The 8,348-nt window shown below is 36.3% G+C and overlaps 1 long non-coding RNA gene across 1 annotated transcript; it reads right to left on the bottom strand.

Moving 5' to 3' along the window:
• Positions 1–2,122: 2,122 nt before the first annotated feature.
• On the bottom strand, positions 2,123–5,954 carry LOC120355696. Its single transcript, XR_005573748.1, has 3 exons — positions 5,671–5,954; positions 4,294–4,342; positions 2,123–2,558 (listed from the first exon to the last, which is right to left on the bottom strand). It is a non-coding gene; the product is annotated as an uncharacterized LOC120355696 (long non-coding RNA).
• Positions 5,955–8,348: the final 2,394 nt, after the last annotated feature.

The raw sequence follows: 8,348 nt of genomic DNA, 5'->3' as shown, positions 1-8,348 counted from the left end.
TTAATTGCTTTCTATTAGAATTTATTCAGTTGTTTTCTGGACCGGCAGGCTTCATTTTGACTTTTTCCAGCAAGCAATTGATTCATTTATTTATATTAACAGCTTTATATCTTATTCCAATTCAGAAGAACTATCGGTGTAGTCCTCTCATTTCAGTAATATATTTTATATAATAAGAGAGAGTGAGACTGTGTGTTTTTTCAATTTTCCAGTCAAAAAATATTATTTGAAATATGTTTAATTATAAGTAAACTTTTGTTTCATCTCTGATAGGAGCTGTAGTGATGAAATTTTCCAATACAAATGAAAAAGACATGGAAGCAGTAATCAAACACTGGCTGAAGTCTTCAAAAACTCGGTTTACCAGCCAAGAGAAATCTAAGTAAGTCTCAATTTTGATAAATTTAAAAAAGAATATGAAGTCAAACAATTTTTACTTTCCTTGCCCTATTACCATAGGTGAGGAAAGTATTGCTTTCCGAAAAAAATTAAGGTACCCCAATTTCTAAATTTCTATACGTCTCAAGGTCCCCTGAGTCCAAAAAACTGGTTTTTGGGTATTGGTCTGTATGTGTGTGTGTATGAGTGTATGTGCATCTGTGTACACGATATCTCATCTCCCAATTAACGGAATGACTTGAAATTTGGAACTTAAGGTCCTTTCACTATAAGGATCCGACACGAACAATTTCGATCAAATGCAATTCAAGATGGCGGCTGAAATGGCGAAAATGTTGTCAAAAACAGGGTTTTTCGTGATTTTCTCAGAAACGGCTCCAACGATTTTGATCAAATTCATACCTAAAATAGTCATCGATAAGCTCTATCAACTGCCACAAGTCCCATATCTGTAAAAATTTCAGGAGCACCGCCCCATCAATGCAGATATATTCTCAATTATCAGGCTTCAGATACAATTGAAACAAAAAAAATCAAGTGGAGTAGATTGAGCATGAAAATCTCTACAATCAATGTTCAGTGACATTTTCACCTAAAATTGAAAATAAGCTTTAAATTCGAGAAAATGTGATTATTCAATTATTGCAAATTATTGTTGATTCTATTAAATCATTCACTATGAAGAGATAGCAGACCTCATGTGTGTCTCCAGCGTTATTGTCCTGTCACCAGCTGGCTCAAATCTTTGAATAGTAGACTTGAGATGTGCGGGAACACTAGCGTCAGGTGATCAATTTTCATAACGGCAAGGAATGTTGTGTGAGTGCGCCACACCAGATTTTTTTCTATGGGTGATGTCCACATGAGCTCTAGTCTTGTGCTAATCATTATAAGTTAGTAATCATACCGGCTGAGTCATATGTATGGGAACCTTTCAATAAATTAGAGACTGTTGTAGATATAATACTGTAGCTTTCAGGATATGTTACTGGTCTAATACTCTAACTTTTGACGTACGGTACAACTGAATTTCAACCCCTTCATAAGGGTGTGACTAGGTTCAGAATGTATAATATGGTGACTTGAGAGTTTTAACTCGAATATTTTCAATGTAAATGCCTATTGTGTGGTACATTATTTTAAAGGGCTTTTTGAAACAATTAAGGATTTGGTTTTGAGGTACATTTGCATCTTCATTATTAGAAAACCAGATATCTTTGTAATGCTGTATCCAGTCATCATCTGAAATCATACTTAATGCAGCATTGTCTTTATCAGTCGTATTCAAAGATTTCATTATCTTATAAGCGCATTGCTGCCTTCCATGAATATCACTCTCTATAACACTAATAAACTTCTCCCAGGACTCCTGTTGAGCCTCTCTCACTACTTGCTTCGCAATATTTCTTAATTCTATAGATAAATCTATGAATATCACATAATTCTAAACAACGTAGAGGTTAAATAAAAATTTCAAAACAGTTTTAAAGTTTAATGAAGTTTTATTGAAAATAAGAGATATGATATTTGTAAACTTGTATTCTTTATCAGTGAGTTTGGCAATTGATGACATGTCTATGTATCACTTTGGAGCTTTCGGCGTTTCTTTCAGGCATTTCTCAAAATTGTTAAGGGATATACGTGATGTAGGAAAATTATGTTTTGACACATCATCACATCCGAACTACTGGACTGATTGATTTGAAATTCTGCATAAAGATTCTTCATTAACCGAGGATGGTTACAGGCCTATTTTCAAATTTCGAATTTTTTATTACATCAAGTTTTCATTTCGCAAAGTTTTAAAATAGACCCTTGCGAAGCACGGGTTACCTACTAGTCTGCTATAAGCTAAACTCAAAGTTTATTACAACCTCACTTTTGCTACCAAAATATGACCAAAACAAATATGACTGCCGTTTCAACAGAGTTAGCTAGAGTTAGTGAACTCAGACTTGCAAGGGCTTGGCTAATGGTAGAAGTGTTTATGTCTATTTTCTAAATAATTGAAATTTAAGATGTTTTGTTTTACATCTGAATTTTTTTTATAAAATTTATCGATGTCATAGAACATCTGTGAAGAATAGATTTCAATCTTTCTTTCCAATTTGTGTTAAATATTTCATTTAATTATAAAAGCCATAAGCCTGCCTTGAAACCTGTAAATGAAAGATAAGTATTCTTAGTTTATAAGTTTTATATTTTGGTCTAGATTTGAAACAATAATTTCTGAGTTTTGAGAAAGCTTTTGAATCTATTTTCGATGAATGTATCAAACATATTTGTAACCTGAATCATGTTCAATCTATGTTCAGTACATGTATGATTATTTGTTCTGGTATAAACTGAATTTTTTCGAATTGTTTGAAAATAATAATAATTTGATTTTCTCTGAACTGGACTTCTTATTCATAGGCATAAAATCCATTCATGATTTATCAAGATGTTAGTATAACTGGAACCGATGACTCTCCTTGGGTGATAGGTGAAATACTATCAAACCTATTGGACAAAATTGGTAGCATGCCAGTATGATTGGGGATCCTATTTGAATTAAAATAACTGATTTTCTGTCGCATCAAAACTGCACCGATTTCTCAAACTGATCATGAGTTATTTTCATTCAAAGATACTGATAAATCATGCATGTATCCATCATCTTCACTATAATAATGGAAAGAGCTGGCTCATACACGTACGTGATGTAGGAATATTATGTTTGAAACATCATCACGTCTGAACTACTGGACTGATTGATTTGAACTTTTTCATAAAGATTCTCCATTAACCGATGATGGTTATAGGCCTATTTTCAAATTTCGAATTTCTTATTACATCAAGTTTTCATTTTGCAAAATTTCAAAATAGACCCTTGCAAAACACGGGTTACCTACTAGTCTGCTATAAGCTAAACTCAAAGTTTATTAAAACCTCACTTTTGCTACCAAATATGACTGCCGTTTTAACAGAGTAAGCTAGAGTTAGCGGACTCAGACTTGCACTATCTGCTATCTTGTGTGCTAATTTTCTTCTAACGTGCTACTATAGCATTGAGTTAACACAGACTTGGCAAATAGCAGGAGTGAGCGAATAGCTCGACTTGGCCAGCTAAATCCAACATTGTAAATACCACTTCTGTAATCCAAATTGAGGTTTGAAGCAGTTTTGAGCATATACCTGTTGTTTTTATCTGGATTGTATTTGCATATGAATAAATGATCTGACTTTTTGTGAAATGGTTCTAAATATTAAAAGTTATTCAATGAAAATGCCAATATAAGAAGGGTATTTCTATCTCTTGACCTAGAATATCAGAGATGAATAGTTGGAAGCAACAAACCATTGGGAGCAAAATTGTTTGGTTCCTCAAGAAAGTCAAACATAGGGTGTGTGCATAGGTGTGCAGGTTAGACCAGGGCCTAGGATATGCAGGTTATGACATGCATAAGGGTATGCACAAGTGAGGAAATCAGGAGCAAGTGAGGGTGTCACTAGCTCGAGTGGGACTCCTCAGTCCTCAACATGTAGCTGAGAGGAAGCACAGCTGTCCGGAACTGCAGAAGCATGGCTGACTGGCTGGGAGGAAGCGTGACTTGTTTGGAACTGCAGACATGTTTCTGGTATCTTCCCCAAAAACGCAGCAGGGAAGAAGCATGGCTGTCCGGAACTGCAGAAGCATGGCTATCTGGCAGGGAGGAAGTGTGTCTGTCCTGAAGTATGGCTGAGCACAGTATTGTTTGATTTAGGTGTTTGAGACATCGTTGGTGGGGACGGGATGGAGCCTGCGAGGTTGAGAATAAAATGCTGCTATATCTAATGGTTTAAGTTTCATTAGGAATCTGAACAATCCCGATTGTTGATTATTTGCAAATAATAAATGAATCATGAACTTACCACAGTGTAGAACCATTGTTTTTCTGTAATTGATTATTACTAGTGGTATCTGCAAAGACATAGGATAGGAAATTGAAAAGATGGAACACAAACCCCAGGGCGGGAAATACCTTCATAGCTAACAGTTAGTTGCTTTCAAACTGCAACGGTTGTTCACAGATACTATTCTTTTTTCAAGTGTTTGTCAATCGTCTGTCGACAGTCTGTCATGGTTAACAGAAAAGTCTTACCACTACAAACAACATCTGATAGAATTATATTGAATTTTCCAATAATACAAACAATCATACATATGTTTGGTAATTTGGTAATTTTAACCTATTTCTTGTACCTCAGTAGCAGATGGAGATTAACCTCCATCGTATGGCAACAGTTATGATATCCTCTCTTCTCACATTTAAAGCATTTACTAAAGCGGAATAAAACTGAAATATGCTACTGGAACAGAAGGTTCCAGCGCAAAATTCTACCAAGCCTAAAGCAAGCATAAAGGACCTGATTAACACAAAAGTTACAGAGTCTACATTTTGTAGGTGTACTGCTTATAACAAAGGACAGATGCTGAGTGAAGACCTACCTGCTCACTCGCCTAGTCAAGGACAGCTGTGATCGGCCATAATTAATTCTCAGTTATTGCAACCTAACCAAAGTCAACTGTGATTGGCAGTTGGAAATTTTAAATAATCTTTCACCAGAATTTCCGCCAATAGAATGAAAAGCAAAATACATTCTCCCACCAAGTGACAGCTGTTTTCCAAATTCCTTACCATATAAGGAATTGATTGATAATCAATAGAACACAAATTCCTCGCCTTATATGGTCATGCTCCAGGCTGATGCTAAGGGAAAAGAGACTTTTTTCCTAGTAGCATATCTTCTACTCCCATACTAACAAAGTCGACACAACAAAATGCAGAAAGCAAAGCAGCAAAATAAATATTTGCTAGAGCTCATTCAAAAAATATAATAGACCCAGTTCATTAATGGATGAATAAGCACAGTGGGAAGTTGCCCAGGGAAGATCATTGATAGGGGCGCATAGTAGAGCTAAATTATTTCCAAATCTTTCAGGTCTTGTCTTATACCAATACACTAAAGTAAACCAAACATTCGAAAAAGTACTATAACATTCTACTAAAATTATGAACTGTATATTAATGACAAATAATAAGAAAACAAGATTGACTAGGCTTCAGAAAGAGGGCTGAAATGAGCCATTGCTGAAACTCACAGTAGACCAGGCCCTGTAGTTAGATTCAGGGATCTGTTCTACTATATATAGTAGGAACTACTGTATAGTAGATCTGTTCTATTATAAACTAAGAACACAAATCGATAGGATCTGTTTCAAAACTTGTTCGATAATAGATCACTCACCAAAGAATTTTGCACAAGCAAACCTGCTATAGACAGAAAATGTAGAAACAAATTCATCTTTCTGTAGCAATGGTAAACCTATAGCTTTCGGTGTGGGTTCAACTGATAGAGTGGAAGAACAAATACTTATGAAGAGATACTGTGAGTGGGAGCAAACAATATTCAGGATCTGCAATATTTGATCTCCAATTATTCAACAGCACCTTAGACAATACCAATTTGATTTTAACACAAGGTTGACGAGAAATTGGTTTTTGATTACAATTAACCATTTGTTTATCTTGCGTTCAAGTTTGTATGATACTAGTAGTTCTGTGAACAGTAGACCTTACACCACAAACCACCACCATAAACGACAGACTCCTCTAATCATGTCAACTGGTCAGCCAGAGTTCAAAGCAGAGAGAGGTCGAGCGGAAATGATATGTTTCTTGAGTTATTAATAGTATGCCCCATTGCAATAATTATTCTATAGTCTGATTTTTCCAATTTTCAAACATGATGTTCAATTCAATATTATCAGTAAAAACTCCGCGAATAATCTATGAATTGTGTGACGATTTTTATCTGTCAAGAAACCCCTAATAAATAATCTAACTAAATATCGTTTCTCTACTTAGGGTAACCATCCACTGGATCTGTATTCAACCTTTCCGTTTGGCCATTGGATCTTACGAATCTGCCGGCCATTAATTCGGTCGAATATGGTCGTCCATTGGAACCGTTTACTTCAGTCTAGTTCAGTAGTTGGCTGGTTGCCAATTATTGAATTAACTATCATAGCCACAAAATTTTTTCATAAACAATGATTATATTGAGATTTTGAAAAATGAATAAACAAATATCAACTGAATTTGTTATTCATCACAATAATCTTACTTCAAGATCCTATTTGTTCAGCAATCTTTGTCCACAGACTACTTTGAACATCACGACGATGATATCTTTTGTCTTGAATATCCCACAATGGAACATGCTCTTGAACCAAACTTATCAATTTCTCATTGTCCATAGTTACAGCTTTATAAAAAAGAACAACTTCAAAAAATAAATAAACAAGACTGTGAAACAATTTCAGCTAAGAAACACTGGTGTATCTGGGTTCTGGTAGCTTGCAGAGAGCAAGTGTATGAATGAAAATAGTTATTTGTATCCAGACACAACATAAAGGTGGTTTGTTGGAAAAAGGAGGACCACTGCATTTGTACATAAAATGCGGAAAAATTATTGACATATAAAGGTTGATAAAGGTAAATAGATAAGATAAAATAATAGTCTGATAGAGGTTGACAAAAAAAGGTTTATATATAGTCTCAAAAGATTTGACACAGTAGTCAAGAGTAGTTATAATTTGACAGTTTGAACGCACTTCTTTGCTCAAAATCCCCCTCACCCCTCACCCCCTCTCCCATCCCACCTTCCCCAGGCCCCTCCCCCGCAGGGTGGGGGGTGTTCTAAGAATAGATTTTCCTCCTCCCACACCTCTCTCTCGCTCCCTCTCACATCTGCTTGGTTATGTCGAGTGAGTAAAACGTGTGTCAGTTCAGCTCCGTCTTCAAACAGATATTTCGTAGGGTTATACAGTTCAATTCACTTCAAATTATACATCTAGTTATTCAGTTTCTCGAGCTAAATTCAATAGTAAAATTATATTTTTGATTAACTTACACTCTTTTTATTTATCTTGAAAAACATTCCTAATTCTTCAGTCTACTTTCTCGCCTGTAAAAATGTAAATCCACCTAACGGTACACGATGGTTCGACCAAACAGAGGCATGCCAAAGAATGAGGTCAATGCTCTGAAGCCAGGGCCAGCTATTTCTGGATCACTGTCTGAAGAGACCCTCTGAATTATTTGACAGCAAATCGAGGAATCTGTGCATCATGCCGTTTCTATGGCTGTGAAGTCTATTTTTGAGGAACTTCAGGCATTGAAGGAGGAGAACAAATAGCTGCACGATAAAATTCGTGAGCTAGAGGTGTCTTGTCACCTGAAGGTCGACGACCTCAAGCAATACGGGCGCCGATATTCAATACATATTTTTGGGATCCTGGAGAGCGACAAAGAAGACATGGACCTGCTGGCACTTGATGTCTTCAACAAGAAGCTGAACGTGCCTGTGACTCTGGCAGATGTCAACCGCTCACATCGCGTTGGAAGGCGTCAACCACCTTAACAAGGCAAGCGAAACCTAAGGACCGACCCATCATAGTTTGACTCTGCAGCTACCGGACCAGGAAGATGATCTTCGACGCTAAGATAAAGCTGAAGGGTTCCGGCGTCACCATTCACGAGGATCTGACTGCAGAGCGTCTCAAGATCCTCAATGCTGCAGCCGACCGTCATGGGCATAGGAATGTCTGGTCATCAGACGGAGGATCAAGATCTCTATTGGCAAGGGAGGATCCAAGAGGGTCCACACAGTTAAGAGGATGACCGACCTTCAAAAAATAAAGGTAAATTAAATCATTGCAGGATTCGATGACTAAGGTGCCCTTCACTACAATAATAGGAAATTTGTATTAATACATTTCACAGTAGATATACCTTGGCATTTTTCATGAGCTGGCTTTCTGTTCTATAAATGAATCTTCCCACTGCTATTTATGATTATATATGAGGTAATTATTTCAAACTAAGGAGATCCACATTTGTCAATACTGATTAATAATTTAT

Source organism: Nilaparvata lugens, unplaced genomic scaffold (assembly GCF_014356525.2).
Source record: "Nilaparvata lugens isolate BPH unplaced genomic scaffold, ASM1435652v1 scaffold4289, whole genome shotgun sequence".
Lineage (NCBI taxonomy): Eukaryota > Metazoa > Arthropoda > Insecta > Hemiptera > Delphacidae > Nilaparvata > Nilaparvata lugens.
The sequence above is the reverse complement of the archived record's forward strand: the minus strand, read 5'-3'. Positions and strand labels throughout refer to the sequence as shown.